The 16,611-nt window shown below is 41.6% G+C and overlaps 1 long non-coding RNA gene across 4 annotated transcripts in view; it reads right to left on the reverse strand.

Moving 5' to 3' along the window:
- LOC119243621 (uncharacterized) overlaps positions 1 to 16,361 on the reverse strand; it is a 353,580-nt gene extending 337,219 nt beyond the window's left edge. For all 4 annotated transcript variants that reach the window (XR_008551547.1, XR_008551544.1, XR_008551546.1 and 1 more), the window contains exon 1: positions 16,223 to 16,361. This is a non-coding gene — a long non-coding RNA (uncharacterized LOC119243621). The remainder of the gene's footprint in view (positions 1 to 16,222) is intronic.
- Positions 16,362 to 16,611: the final 250 nt, after the last annotated feature.

Below are 16,611 nucleotides of genomic sequence, written 5' to 3' on the forward strand. Positions count from 1 at the left end.
TCCAAGTCAGAGCTAGGTAGTGCCTAAAATTTTATTTATTTTTTATTTATATTTTTAACATCTTGTTTATTTTTCCACAATATAAAGTTCTCCCTTCAGGTGCGGTCACCACAGGGTCCCCACGCCCCTGCGCTGGCTCCCCTCCCCGCTTCCCTCCCAGTGTCTCCGGTCTACTACTGTCTGCTGCCAAGGATCAGTCTCAGAGTGTGTAACATTCTGACCCAACCGTGGGACGGAAAAGTTATGTCTGAGCCCACGTGAAGTTTGAGATCAAGGACTTTGAATTGTCTAAGTCAGTTTGACTATGTGAAATTTTCCCCCAAAACCACTATTCCAGGAAAGGCCCTGGCTGGGTTCAATCAGGGTTGAGCTTTTGCCAGTGAAATGTGAATCAGGCAAAGAGGGGCAGGAGACTTCAGGGCACTAGCAAAGGAGTGACCACAACGATGGCCCATGACACTGTGCTGAGCAAGGAAGGGAAGGAAGACGGGTAGCTGATGGACAGGGCGCGCAGCAGGGACACGGGAGGGCTCAATGACGCTGAGGAACTGACGCGGTGGGTGCACCAGAGCAACTGAGCCAGGGAAGCAAGTGATGGGAGCCCAAGGCTGAGACAGGTGAAGATGCCAAACACGGCGGAGCATCACCCACAGTGTTTCATGTGTGTACGACTCAGCAGGGACATTCACATCCACAACAGCACTTACTTAACAACCCTTCCCTAGAAAAAGGAAGATTTAATAAAATGGCTAAAAACTCAGGAAATTATTTAAAACATCTAAGAGGAAAATCCACATTTCAAGCACACTAGGGAAATTTAGAAACAACCATGTAAATACAAACACTTAAATACTAATTACAAATCCCTCACTGATGTTCACTGAACCAGGTCTCCTAAGAATCTAAACCATGATTTTTTATCAAATTATTTTGCTGGCTAAATAGCTGATTAACTAGAGGAATGAATTTACTTGCATTTTTAAAAATAAAACTGCTTTGGTTTTTCTACATTTCCAATATACGTATCTTCCTCGCAACTAAACAAAATTTCAAAATCCGATACAAACATGTAGAATTAAGGTTAATACAACTGCATCATTACAAGTTCCTCCCACATAAACACAGTGGTCACATATTCTAATTTTCCCAAACTTCCCAACCTACACAAGTCAGGCCATCTCAGAAACAGAGATTAAGTAGCCCCTGTGGTATATCACTCTGCCTTCTAGTATCAAGTCCAGTTTCCTTTTATTTTATATATATATATATATCTCCAGAGAATTGAAACACCAAGTATCCTTTTAAAATGAAGTATCCTGGGCCTCCCTGGTGGCACAGCGGGTTGAGCATAGTGCTGTGAAGCTATCCACAGCCTCCACAGTGTGGATTTGATTCCCAGCCAGCCAGGGAGATACCCACATGGCGCGGCAGACCTCTCCTGCCTCGCCCGCTGCTCCCCTTAGCAGTGTCTTCCGTCCGTCTGCCTGTTCTGCTCCCCACTCTGTCTCTGGTGAATTCTCTCACCCTCCTGTGCCTCTGACTTGTACCCCAGTTCTTGTATAAATAAATAATGTTTTAAAAAAATAAAATAAGGTATCCTTACAATATTTCCATATTTGAGATATGAAACGTGAAACATTCAGCAGCTGTTCATGATTAACAATAATTCTATACATCTGTTAAAAGTGCAAATACCATTTGATAAGTAGTTAAATCAGTACTTCAATGAGCAAAATTAATGTAAGAAAAGTAATTATAGAACTCAAGTGACAAAACATTTACATTTGAAATGTGTACTAAAAGGATGAAAACACCATCATTTTACCTAACTATTGAAATTAAGGGTTACCACTTTGGGAACAAAAGCCTGATTTGCCTATCTCAACACTGCTAAATCAGCAGAGAACTCAAAAAGGATCTGAAAGGCAAAGATAAATACTAGATGGTGTCACTAATATGTGGGATATAGAGAAATCAAACTAAGAACCAGAAAAAGACAACCTGAAAAGAATTTTTAATCAAAAGGATTTTTACAAAAATATCATACATACTGCAAAAAATAAATCTCTCTCAAAGATGAAAAAAAAAACCTCATGTGTTATTTATCTCTAATTACATAATAAAATAGACCAAAACTTAAAAAAAAGTTAAATGGATCTGAACATGAATACCTTTAAGCAGGGCAGGCCACTCTGAATCCCCAAAGTCTTCCCTGTTCTTTGTTTCCGACCTAGGAACTTTGTCCCTGCTCATAAATATTTAACTGGTGGCCTCTGGTCTATATCACTCTATTTTTTGCACAAAATCCATTTAAGTTCTATTGTTCTTATTTTCATTTTAAAGCATCGAGCAATTCTCAATGTAAGCTGCTCTTTTTCATTTTTAACAGTGTCTACTAGGCTTCAATCTTCTCTAGCAACTGTTCGACCTGAAGTCCTTACAGAAAAACATTACTGTCAAAGACTTGAGAAGACAAGATAATTCGTGAGTGTCTTTCAGTTTCAACCACAAAGAAGTCAACCCATTTTAGCTAACTTTGGAAGTGCGTGCGTGCGTGCATGTGTGGGTGTGTGTGTGTCTGTATTATTTTCTTAGATTCAAATTCCTCAAGGCATCATCCAAATTTCACATGCGGTTCACAGTGTAGTAATTAGCAGTAGGCTGCTTACATTTGCCAATATATTTGTACAAACATATGTTGGCATTCAGTTCCATATCAGCTACACATCAAAGAAGGGTGCAGAGGAGGAATTATTCCACCTCAGGGCTGGATTAGTGTCTCTGCCTGAAACAGGTCTCATTTCAGGGTAAGGTGTGGGGGAAACTAAAGAACCCGAATGGCCTGAGCATTGCAGGAAATCCTTAACAAAAAGACCTGCTGAATATTTCTGCCATTCTTTTTCCGGACCTGCTACTACGATCCTGGGGCAAGTTGTAACTTCTTTTATCTTCAGTTTGCCAGTCTGCAAAGGGGGGACCAGAGAATTCTCTCCCAAGCACCTCGCCGGGGGATGGGCATGTCAAGAGCCCTCCTGCTATACAGTATTGTAAACCAATGGCAAGTCAATAAAATTGTATTGGGAAAAAAACCAACCACCACCACCAGGAACCACCCTCACGCCATGCAAGTTTGTGAGCTTTCATCTAGCATCCTTTTCTGGGTGTGCACGGCCTCCCAGTCACCTTGCTCCACACCCACCACACCTCTCTACAGGCTAAAACAATCTCCCTAACCACACCTCCCAAGAAAGGCTGGCTTTCTTATTAGTGTGAACTTGAATGACACTACTGTTGAAATGAGCCCACGTACTTCCCAAGAAAACTGAGTAATAAAATTAGAGCTGACAAGGGGCAGAGTTCCATTCAGGTTACCCCTGGGCGAATCCTCCAGGAGAGCCTGTCAGGTTGGCGTGACAGCCCCATGCTGCACAGGATGCAAGAGGACGAGACATGCACTCGGGCATAAGAACAACATTTTCACTCAACTCTGACTCTGCAGTCAGTTAACTCAACTATTGTACCAGTGCTGAGGAATGAGGTGAAATCAGCACCAACTGATCTAGGATGGACTGTCCACAGCCATGGCCAGCTCACACCAGTGTGGGAAAGCCAACTGCTAAATGTTCAGAAATTTCCATGACTGCCACTATTGAAGCACTGTCTGCTCTCAAGGGTCAGTCTCACAGTGTGTAAAAATTTGGACCCAACATCAAGACTGCAAAGTTATGTCTGAGCCCATGTGAAGTTCGAGATCAAGGACTTCAAATTGTCTACGTCAGTTTCACTATGTGGAATTTTTTCCCCCAAAACACTGTGCAAGGAAAGGGGATAGTTGGTTTTAATCAGGGTTGAGCTTTTGCCAGTGAAATATGAACAAAGCAAAGAGAGGCAAGAGACTTTAGGGCACTAGCAAGGGAGTGGTAATAATTTCTTGATAAGGAAATCTGGCAGGATGAGGCTGGACAATTTGTCTGCTCCAAAGGCCATCAACTGAAGGGGGCCGGGGACTGCTCTAAATGGCCCAAAACGGCTCCTCCCCTCACGTGTCTGACATCTCGGCAGAGGGGGCTGGTGGGCTGAGCTCAGGAGGGACTGCTCACTGGGCACTTCCACATCACAACTGCCTCAAGGTAGCTGAATTTCTTATAGGACGCTAAAGGCCCCCAGAAAAAGCGTTTCAAGAGTCAGGAAACAGTCTCCTGTCCTGGGCCCCAAAACTCACAAATCAAAATCAACAAGCAACTATAAACCAGAGACACACTATTGGGGGCGGGGGGAGAGGGAGTAGGATCAAAACAAGGGTGGTGGGAATTGTATGGGGATTATAACCAAGATGAAAATGCATACATTGTGCAAAAATGAAAAATGATGGAAAAAATAAATAAAATAAAAAAAAACTCACTGGTGGGGTATCACATCCCCAGACGGTAGCCACAGTGCCTGCCCAAAGTCAAGGGGAGGAGCAGTAGGCCCACCCCTTGGTGGAAGAGGATCCAATGTTACTACTTTCACTCTATCACACACCAAATAATTGTTTCCTTCACCTGTCATATTCTTTAAAGTTATTACTGTTTGCAGACATTGAAATCTTTCTAGACGAATGGCACACTACTGGGGATGTAAGGAGAGGCAGCTCAGGGCATAGACCCAACAGGTCACCAGCTGATGTTGCTGAGCAGTGTCATGTCCAGGTGAAGGACCATCACCCCACTTAGGTATGTCCCACTTCTCTGTAATAAAAACAACAGTGACCTTGGTTTCACCAGCAACCAGAGAAAGGCTTCTGAACCTAGTTGCATCCATAAAGCACAGGGGAAGACTTAGAGGGAAAACAAAAATGCAGTTGTTGAAAAACACGTCTACCCAGGCTCTGAGGAGACATGGCTGGTTCTAGGACTGGAACAGAAAATACACATCAGCCTGGGGCAGGCTGCAGTGCCAGAAAGCAAGGATATGTCATTTAAAAAACAAATGAAAAAAAAAAAAGAAAGAACAAGAACATGCACAGAAAGCGATTTGTCAAAGGGATCCAGGAGCCAAGGGAACACGCTCCAAAGGCCAACACCAGAACCACTTAAACAACACAATCAAGTAGAATCAGATTATAAGCCCAAGTTCAGAATAAATATCCTGGAATCAGTACTAACCTGAATATGTGATTAAATAAGTAAATAAGGGGGGAGAATGAACAATCTCCCACGCGGAATAAACACCACATAGAGGTGGAGCATAACGCCCATTCCTGCATCACACCATGACGTAAGTTATAGGACTCGCCCCTAAGCCCTTGTAGTTGTTCTTAGTTCGTGGTGATAACCTCCTTTTGACCCGTGTGGAGGGGGGAAACCAGTGACCTCACAAAGGAGAAACCTGACCGGCACTCCGTCAAGCAAACAAGCAACCAAGGTTAGTATCAACAGTGATGCTGACAGCAAGGCTCCAGCAGAGGATGTGGTGAAAATGGTGCTTTTCCTCTGGAGTCATCATCTCAAAAACCCACAGTCTCAGCCTAGTTATAAGAAAAACATCAGACACATGCCAGTAGAGGAACATTCTACGACATATCTGTCCAGAATTCCAGGACTCCTCGAAATTGTCCAGGCCATCAAAAACAAGGCATGTCTGGAAAACTGACCATGGTCCAGGGAGTCTAGGCAGACCTGGTGACTGCATGAAATGTGGTGCCTTGAATGGGATCCTGGGAAAAAGACAACTAGGTAAAAACAAAGAAAAGCTGGGCAGAGTGTGGAGTTTAGTTAATACTTGTTTGAATCCTGTTTTTTTAATTAGAATAAATGTATCCTACCCGTTAATAATAGGTAAAATGGTGAGCAGACTCTATGTACTGCCTTTGCAATTTTTTCTGTAATTTATGTTATGCTATCCTAAAATATTGGTTTGTTTTAAAAAAAAAAAAAAAAAAAAAAAAGTTAAACTGGGGCCTCCCAGGTGGCGCAGCGGTTGAGCGCTGGGCTGCGAAGCTGCCCACAGCCTCTGCAGCGCTGGTTCGATCCCCCACCGCCAGTGAGGGTCCCACATGGCGCGCAGACCTCTCCTGCTGCCCGCTGCTCCTCTCAGCAGTGTATTTCATCAGTCTGCCTGTTCTGTTCCCCACTCTGGCTCTGGTGAATTCTCTCACCCTCCCGCGCTTCTGACTGTACCCAGTGCTCGTATAAATAAATAAATAAATCTTAAAAAAAAGAAACTCAAAAAAAAAAAGTTAAACTGGTTCTACATCTCTGATGGGAATCTGACAAGATCTAGAGATTTGAAGTAGTTTCTCTAGTCCAAATGGAAGAGACTTGGAAACAGAAACCTGCACTTCACCCCAACCCTGCCTGCTGCCAAGCCTGGTTAATAGATGAAAGAAGATAACATCAAACAGGACGTCACTGACGGCAAGACTCAGCTCTTTGCCTACCCAATGAACTCCCTCCTCATGCCTTTATGCCCTACAGCATACGCAGACACATTCAAAAATAAAGCGCCAAGATCCCATGCTGCCTGAGAGCCCGTGGGCGAGCTGGGGAGAGCCTCCACTACAAACCCAAAGACATCCAGCAAGCTGACCTTCCAACGGTGTTTAAAGGGCAGGGAGTTTATTCACAGTCTCCAAGAAAATCTGGATCAACATCTTTCTTGGCATCGTGGAAAGAAACCACCCCTTGGCATCGTGGAAAGAATTCACCTGAAACCATTCTTATCAAGGCCCCATAGCAACCAGATCCATGCTGGAATCTGCCCAAGCCTGGGAGAAGGGTCAGTCGGTCTCCCTCCTTGACCCCGCAGTGCTCCTCACACAGTGCGCCCTGAAGCATGCACTGCCTCCGGGTCAGCCCTCTTCATTCTTGCAATGATGAAACAGACAGGTGCTGAAAAAAATCAGGGCGTTCTCTCTCCTAGGGGGACCTCTGATGAGTGGCTACCGGCAACATGACAGGCAACCCAACTGGGCCCTCTAGTCAAACCAACTGCCACGGTGCAGCCCTTATTTCTGGCTACCATCAAGAGGAGTTCCAACTGTTCCCGGTGCTCTTCCTTCAGTACCCAGCTGTGATCTCCAACATCACGCGTCTCCAGGTTGCCACAGCCACTATACCTCTACCTGTGCAGGCTTGTCAAGGGGTCGTCTTGAAAGCACTGCTCCAAGGAACATTAATCCACTGCCCAGTGAAGATGAAGCTTACCTGCCTACAGGTCTACCAGCCTGGGGCCTGCAGGCCCACTTGAGTTAGAGCCTCACACCCAAGAGTTAGCACCATCACATACACTAACTGTACAACTCACCCACAAACCCATGTGATTTCTCTTAGTTTGTGGTGATAAATCCCCCAAAATTGAATTCCCAGAAAACCCCTTTACATCCAATATGTGAAAGTCAATTTAAACTCCTCATAGGTGGGCCTCCCTGGTGGCGCAAGGGGTTAAGACAGCACTATGAAGCTATTCACAGCCACTGCAGCATGAGTTCGATCCCCAGCCAGGGAGCTACCCACATCGCACAGCAGACTTCTCCTTTCTCCCTGCTGTTCCCCTCAGCAGTGTATTTCAGTAGATCTGCCTGCTCTGTTCCCCACTCTGTCTCTGGTGCACCCTCTCACCCCCTGCACCTCTGGCCTGTACCCCATTTCTTGCGTGCATGAACAAATCTTTAAAAATAAATAAACTCCTCATAGGATCAACTATCCACTATTAGAGTGGGGGAGTGTAGTGCCACATACTTCAGATAGCCAAGGCATTACACACATCTTGTGAAAGAAGCATGATTGTCTTTTATTTACATCATAAAAGGTTTCTAATTAGTGACTGAACACCCAATGAATGATGCAGAAACATAGGCCAGAAGCACCTTGGGTTAACTGAAAGATGCTATCCAGCAGTAAGTACTGCATTCACTTTTCTCTATGTGCAGAGAAGTTAGAATCTCCTTTGAGGGAACAAGTCTGGGGTAACTCTAACTCATCACAAATGACCAGGCACTCATGGGAGTGTTAACCCACCACCCTTGAAAACTAAGTAACGCAAAGACAAGCATACTCATAAATTTTGAAGACAGCTACAGCACCTAGACTCAATGTGCTGTGGTTTTAGTAAGCTGCATCAGTTTGCAGGATTTCACAGCCTTCAAGAACTGTCCGGTCACCAAAGAAAGAATCATGGCAAAGTAGCTTTTAATTGGGCCCCCAGGCAACTCAAGAACACAGTGTCCCAGAGAACATTCACCAAGGCAGACAAGAAGTGAAATCTCAAGAAGTGGTCTCAAAGGCATGAAGCAACAGGAACCAAGAAAAAACTGGCAGACAGAGGTACACAGATTGACTATAGATAATCTCCATTTACCACTTTGATGGCATCTTAATTATGCTTTATTTACTAAGGAGGGGACAGATTGAGTATAAAATAAAGAACAGTATCTACTAATTGAAATTTTAAAAGTATTTGTTTCAGAACAGTATAGTAAGTGGGCATCTAGCTACCAATTAATTGAATCAGTAAAAGAAATCTACTAATCCAATAAATGACTTGTCTTAAATGTGAACTTTTACATGAGTGATAATTAATTTTCAACTATCTTCCAGAAACACTTGTAGTATTTAAGGTGGAAAAAATCCCGCTGAAAAGCTTTCAGTTTTACTGAGAAAGATGGTACGGGACATTTGTTTCCTGTGGAAAAGAACTTCGGTTTTGTGGGGCAGTTTTGTAGGAGAATTAATGCTTGCTAACTTAGTTTTTCTCTGCCTTTAAGCATTTATTATTTCATACACCAAAGGCTAGTAAGAATGAGCAGATATGACCAATGTGGCATTTATCAGAGACTTAATAAATAATGATCTATACCATTATCCTAAACTTTCTGATAACTATCCCAGATTAAAGGTAAAGAAAAAAACTATTTTGTCCCTGTTAGGTTACCTAATTTTACAAATATGCTCTCAGTATTTTGCCTTCTATTTTGTCTTCTATTTTAGATATTGCATGACTATCTTTTTCTTATTATTGGAGCTGGAAAACAGAAAAAAGGAAGTTTCATTTTCCAAAGGTAGTAACTTTAAGCTGACCTGTCTTGTCCTTAAGTGCTAAGGCTGCTGGACACGTGTCCTGAGGGAGCAAACATGGTCTTGCTCCATAGAGAGTTAAAATAAGGCTCTCCTTGAAGCAAGTGCCTTAGACATGACATCACCAGGGACAGAAAAGGAGGGAGGATGGGAAAGAGCAGGAAGGGACACACAAAAAACGTTGGATGGGGAAGAAGAGTGGAGCTGGGAACAAACGTGTCTACCTCCTATCTCTGTATACGTCCAGGCGTGTACTTAAACCAATGCTCAGCCAATAACGCCAAGAAGTGTGAGTTCCTATTTTGCTATCTCCATTTCACATTCTTAAATCACTTAATTCTTCCCTATTTTGACAACAGACCAGTCCTGGTTTTCCCATCACGGAACTTATACCACTTGAGTCTCAGCTCTCCCTGTGAAACGCTGAACAGAAATACAAATCAAACCACATTCAGAAGATTTCTCCTAGACCCTAATCCACCTTCAACCCACGACATTTCCCAACCTTGTGGAAAGCAGGGGTATCACATCTTAATGGAGAGCGAACTATCTGAGAATCATGTCAAGATCTGATGGTGGAAAATGTGCATTATTGTCTTTACACATAAATCAGAGATCCCAACCATTTACATTTAAAGAACTGCATTGAGGGTTGCCAACAACCCATGGGCCAAGTTTCAGCTGAGGGCAATTTGGAATGCTTAGATTATGAAACGATCAAATAGCAACATGGTAAATGGAAACACTGACAGCTTATTAGTTCTTGAAATCTTGCCATAGATCAAGGCAGCAGAACTGCAGAAAGGTCCAGCAGAAGACTCCAGTGGGTGGACCAAGGTACCTGTGCCTCCCGTGTCCTGCATCCCACACACACACTGCACAACAAAGTGGGTTTTCACCACCAGGAGTGGCCCTGGAGCAGGCTGAAGTAGACCAGCTGCAGGTTGGAAGGGAAGAACAGACAGCACCTTCCAGAAGAACCCAAGGTCCAGGTACGTGGTGAAGGTGTTGGGGGAGAGGAAATACCGCTGGTCTGGGCTCAGACGGCCAGGCTCCAGGCATGGTTGGTTGCCAGGGCACTGTGGATCCTTGTGGATCCTTAGACAAAGTATCAGTTGGATTTCCCAACTCTCCCACCAAACTATACATTTTTTTGGGAAACTGCATGTTTCTGGTCTTGTGAGGTTTTTGTATGCGCCACACCCATGTTCTGAGGTTGCAATGAATCTGCATGTGTAAAAATGTCTTGCCAGACTGAGTGCGTTCATTTTAATGCTCTCATTCAGGTAACTGCATGTCTTACCTTTCAATGTGCAGTTTTCAGAATAAAGGTTGTAAAATTTACATTGCAAAATTTCACTTAATGTTTCCTAACAAATCTAACCTCTTGAAAAGCTTTCATGAAAGGTCACTGAAATCGAGAGTCAATCTTTTTTAAATTGTGCAGTGATTAGAGTTGCATTTTGAATATAATCCAAACATGATTGTTGAGAAACACCTTTATTTCTTCTTAGCCCTCAGCACTAATTTTCCCTTGTAATTTGTTCTTTCAGAACCCTGAGAGACTGTATTTAAACAGTTGTACTGACAATTTTTAAAAGTTGCTTAATTAAGTAAGTTTTTTTTTTTTCCTTGGGAAAAAATCCTCAGCCCGTATCTAGATCTTGTTTTAAACCTTGGTATTTTAAGGATTCTTTCACAGTGTTTGAAGTATTCTTAATAGTTACTCAACTGCTATAAAACCCAATTTCTATTCTTCTAATCTCTATAATCAAATCTTTACTTTCATGACTTGCTATTAAGCCTCTATTTTAGGATTATAAAACCAGATATTCATCTTCTGTGACTTGTTACTATGAGGTGGAACGTGGGGGGAATTTCACACACGCTAAAGAGTGGATGCACTTCTGAGGCACATAGTCAGGATAAAATGTCTGCTGGGGTTCCGAAATATTTCTGTAACAGCTGAACCCAGGGCTGAATGCTTAATGAACACAATGGACATGCATCCCCACTGAGCTGACAGATACCCTGAGCAGTACCACGTGTGAGACACACCTCCCAAGAACCATGAAGCCCATTCTACGCAACCCTAGTGAGACCCGTCTTTGAATACAAGCAGAAAAGAAGTCATACACAAAAAGAAACTGGAAGAAATAAAATACAAGTTCATTTTTTCTCCTAAAAAAAATAAAATACAGGCGCAGAGGATTAGCAACAATAATAACACTTACATGGGAATATGATTGCACTTGATGCCATTCAACTTAAAAATGGTTGGAATGGTGAATTTTTAACTCAGCTTTCTGGTTTCTCCCAAGTATACATGTTATTAAGTTTGTTAGTTTTCCCAAAAAAACTGGCTGGATAGTCAATTTTATATTATGTGTAACCGACTACAAAATAAAAGTAATCATCATCACAAATACATGTATGTTTCCTGGGTCAAGTTCTACCTGTTATTTATTTAATCTTCAAAGCAACTCTCTGAGGAGGTATAAGTATTAGACTCCCTTCAAGAACCCTGAAACCCAAGGACAACAAAGATGAAGTAACCAAATATCACTTATTTTAAGCATGTCTTATTCCATTAAAATGAATTCAAAGTGTTAAATATATGAAAATGATAAGATATTAAATCTTCCCTGACAGTAACAGATTTAACTCTCACTGGCTTAGAAAAAAGTTGTCATAGATTCCAGATAGGATCTTTTAATTCAAAAGAAAAATATTACAGCAAGAATTAACTGTTTTATTAGCAAGGACATAGTTTACATTCAGGTGCTGACTGAACTGGGCATCAATTCCAGCCTCCCAATACAAAATCTCTGTGGTAGTACTTTCTGCTTGCTAAGATACTTTATTCCTGTGCCTACTGACATACTCAAAATTACATGACAAGGAATTCTGCTCCTCTTAGGACTGAAAAAGCTACAAGAGAAAAATCACTCCTACTCTAGCAACAAGAAAAAGAACCAATAACTGACAAAATCATAACTCTTCTTGAACCCACCAGGAAGCTGAAGGTACAAGACGATTGGGTGAACTAAATTTGAGAGTGTTAAGCCCCTGTGAAGAAAAATGAACTGTTTCATCTGTGGCAGAGTGCAGGAGGAAGAAAGGTCTGCCACTGTAAAAGAGGGTAAGGATAAAACTGAAATTTTTACAAGTTCTTAAAGGCTAAGCTCATGCTAAGGGGATGCAAATTCTGACTGCTTAGTTTCCAGATCCAAGAAGAGTGCACAATCATTCTCCAGTTCTTCTGTGTTCCTCAAATGACTGCTCAAAAGAAAGACTGGGCATGGAATGACATCTGAGAGAGCGTGCACACGAAACCGTGCCTCCATCTTCTTCCTTCTCTCACGTGAAGCAAAAGTCTAAGTATGGGAGCAGAAGGGGTGAAAACTCCACTACTTCTGGGAGACAGTGGCAGTAAAAACCTTCTACTATGGGTACAGCACAGGAAGTTCTCTCTCTACTCCCAGGCAAAGGCTACTGATCACCTCAGATGGAAATTTAGATCTTCATAAACAAACGAAGATAATCAAACAGGAAGAATTAGGGTAACTGTGAAACTATTTTTCTGATTTTTAATCATTTTAAAAGATAATTGACTAAAAACAGCAGCAATGCATTTTAGAATTTATAACATAAGCAAAGATTAAATTTAAGACAACAGCATAAAGTATAGGAGGAAAGAAATAAAAGTATACTAATGTAAGGCTGTTATTGTACATATGAAGTAGCATAGTGTTACTTGAAGTTTCACTTTGTATATAAATAATAAATCTTAGTAGAACTTCTGAAACAAAAAGAGGTACAATATACAACTAGTTGTGTTAAAGTAGAATCATAAAAATATTCCATGCAAACAAAAAGAGAAATGAAACAAAGAACAAACAGGAGCAATAAATGACAAAGAGCAAGATGGAAGATTTAAGTCCAATTTTGCCATTAATTACATTACATTAAAAAATTATATTAAAATTAATATAAAACAGTCTACAAGTTACAAATATAAGACAGTGACGGCCGTATTAACCTTGGATTTTTAAGTAGATCAAAAAATATGCCATCGAAAAGAACCACTTATTAAAAGTAAAAGGGGAAAACTAAGCAAGTACTACTCAAAGGAAAGCTGAAATGATTATACTGGAATTATTAAAGGCAAAGTAAATTTCAGTATAAGGAATATTACCCTGGATAAAGAAGCACATACAATAATGATAAACAATTAAAATTTATCAAGACATAACAGCACTAAAAGTGAAGGCACACATTTCTAAGTAATATGTAAGTTAAAAAAAATACACAGACTAATATTTTTAATAGAGTAAAAATAAAGCCCTAACTGAGCAAAAATTTTATCACAAGCTAAAGCAGTGCTTTGAGGAATATTTATAGCATTAAATGATTGTAGTAGAAAACAGAAGATACATCTACCATCTACTGTTTCTCTTTAGTAGAAAAAGGACAGATAAAATCTAAATTAAAGAGAAGAGATAATAAAAACGAGTTGGAATCAATAAACAGGAAAGAGAAAAAAAATCAATAAAAACAGTTAAGTCTGAAGTTGATCCTTTAAGAGGTAATAAAATGGATAATCTCTAGCCAAACTGGTAAAGAAAAATGAAAAGAAGATACTAGTTACTAGTATGAGGAATGAAAGAGATTATCACTTTATTTCCTACAAATATCAAGATGGCTGCAAAAACTTTATGCTAATAAATTTGATAACTTGAATAAAATTAAAAAACTAAAAGATAAACACTACCAAAGCTCATTCAAGAAACAAGTAGCCTAAAGACACCTTCATCTGTCAGGGAAATTAAACACATTTTTTCCAAAGAGGCAGCAGACCTCTCCTGCCTGAGGCCTCATATTAAAATGGTTCTTCCTTCTCTCAAAAGCTGGTGAGAAGGTTTCTGGCCCACATTTGGAGTCATTACTCTCAGGCTCACCCACCTACACCCCCTGGCATCCAGAATAAGGAGGAAGCCAAGTAAAGTGAGCCTTGCTCTGGGCTCTTTACACAAAGCCTCCAAATTCCTTATTTTAAGAGACTACATGTAAAATCCTGCAGATCCATCTGCTCACACCTGCTCAGCTATTGGCTTAAGTCAGAGTTAAAATGAGACTGATACCTAGAAAGGATGGGAAAAGCGAAGCCATGGAGGAAGATGCAGGTGATAAACAGACCTCAAAGTAGAGGTGAGAGCCTGGTAAGGAAAAGTTTTCTACTACAGTTGACAGTGTCTCCAGGTCTAACACCATTGATGGCCTTTGTCTGAAACTGACAAAGGGTTAAAACAACAGGCTGAACAAGCAGCAAGAAATGAACAACCTAACGCCTTGTTCCACATGCCCGGGGAGGCAGCACACAAAACAGTGAAGAACAGTGTGTGGAGTTAGACCTGAGCTTAAACCCCATCTCTGCTACTGACAAGCTGTGGTCCTTCCTCAAGGTACTACATTTGTCTTACAGACAAATTGTCTGTAAGACAATAATTTTTTTCTTTTTTATATTTTCAAAGGACAGTTTTATTAGGAAAAGGGGAAAAAACAGAAGCACGTGCACAGTAACCAGCAGACAGGAGAGTTTAACAATAAAAATATTTAACCGATAGTGTTTTATGATAATCACCTGAGAATTGTAAAACAACAGTTGTAACTCTAACCTATACTGTAAACAATTAAGAAAGAGTCGCAGTTACCATTTTCATCTGTAGTAGGACTAGAAGTTAGCGGTAGTGGCAGCTTGCTCACTTATTTCTTTAGCTTGGGCTAAGGGAGTGGAAGTTTGCTCTAGAGATCCAAAGAATGTGAAACAATAAACTACAGTTTTGCAGGTAAAAAGGGAGGGAAATGAAACTTTATTTCTTGAAAGCACTTTTTTGTTCTTAAGAATCAAAGGGTTATGGGGCCTCCCTGGTGGCCTAGGGGTTGAATCTCAGCGTTATTACCGCTATGACCTGAGTTCAATCCCCAGCCAGGGAACAACCCACATATGGCACAGCAGACCTCTCCTGTCTCACCTGCTGCTCCCCTCAGCAGTGTTTTAGTAAATCTTCCAGTTCTGCTCCCCACTCTGTCTCTGGTGAATCCTCTCATCACCACCACCACCACCACCACCACCACCACGGCGGCATCTCTGGCCTACACCCCAGTTCTTCTATGCAAAGAAAAAGTAAGCAAGCATCATGATCAGCCAATTTTTTGCTGACAGAGCATGGAAGAAAAGAACTGCACAGGGGCCTCCCTGGTGGCACAGCGGGTTGAGCGCAGCACTGTGAAGCTGTCCACAGTCTCTGTAGCATGGGTTCAATTCCCGCCCAGCCAGGGAGATTCCCACATGGCATGGCAGACCTCTCCTGTCTCGCCTGCTGCTCCCCTCAGCAGTGCTTTTGGTCGGTCTGCCTGTTCTGCTCCCCACTCTGTCTCTGGTGAATCCTCTCACCCTCCTATGCCTCTGGCCTGCACCCCGGTTCTTGTATAAATAAAAAATAAATCTTTTTAAAAAAAGAAAAAAGAAGTGTACTGTGCTCAAAGCAAAGTAAGCACTACATTGGCTGTTACGTTCAAGAGCTAGCCTGAAAGTCTAAGGAAGGCTCTGACCAGATACCCTTTCAATAATACCCTATTAACACAGGATGCTAACCCTGCCCCTTTGAGGAAGGCAAAACAGTCAGACATCCTTGGAGACCAGCCAACCACAACACATAAAATCCACAGGTCGCCTAAGAAAGAGGAATTCCTCCAACACGAACAGCCTTCATTCTGTAAATCCCAAAGCACTATGATGAAGCATAAATGCCCATGTACATGATCTGCCCACATACACCATAAAAGAGAGACAGGGACACATGAATGGGATTGTCTCGTGGCCCGTGTGAGTTAATTCCCAGATGTGTGGAAGTTTTGACGGAGGGACTGAGAGAGTAAAAGGAAGGAGAATAATGCAGAAATACATTTTAAGAAAACAAGAAAATGGAAAAGGAAAACAGGATGGTGGAGTTGGGAGAGAGGAGGTGGTCAAGGTAAGCAACAGGTTTAAAAGCTTTAAAGCAGGAGGAGTCCAGAGATGCCACGGGTCTCTGTGTACAAGAGAAGGAGGCACAGAGGCTGCAAGATTCTTCAAGTGCACAAAACAAGAGAATTTTACTCACTAAGAATCTGAGATGTCACAGGAAGAATCTCTCTGCTCATCAACAAAGCCTGGGGTCCAGAGAGAAAGAGCTTTGCTTTCTTCCTTATCAAGGTGCTAAGACTGACTGCTTGAAGGAGACCTGAAAGATGTTAGGAGAGGATCAGAACACGCAAAGGGCGGAGATTAAAGGGTAATACAGAAAAACGGTCTGTTTAGAATCTGATGGACCAACTAAGCTGCATTACACTAATTTAAATGTCACTGTTGATTTGTGATCGACACAGTTCATTTTCCTTACTCACAGCAGCTATGTCCCATCAGTTATGAATTAGTGAATATGGAATCACTGCTCCTAAAGGTAGTACAAATTTAGGTCCCTGCAAGCTTCTGGCCACAATATTTTCAGCA

Source organism: Talpa occidentalis, unplaced genomic scaffold (assembly GCF_014898055.3).
Source record: "Talpa occidentalis isolate TD23 unplaced genomic scaffold, MPIMG_talOcc4v2.1 talOcc4.13, whole genome shotgun sequence".
Lineage (NCBI taxonomy): Eukaryota > Metazoa > Chordata > Mammalia > Eulipotyphla > Talpidae > Talpa > Talpa occidentalis.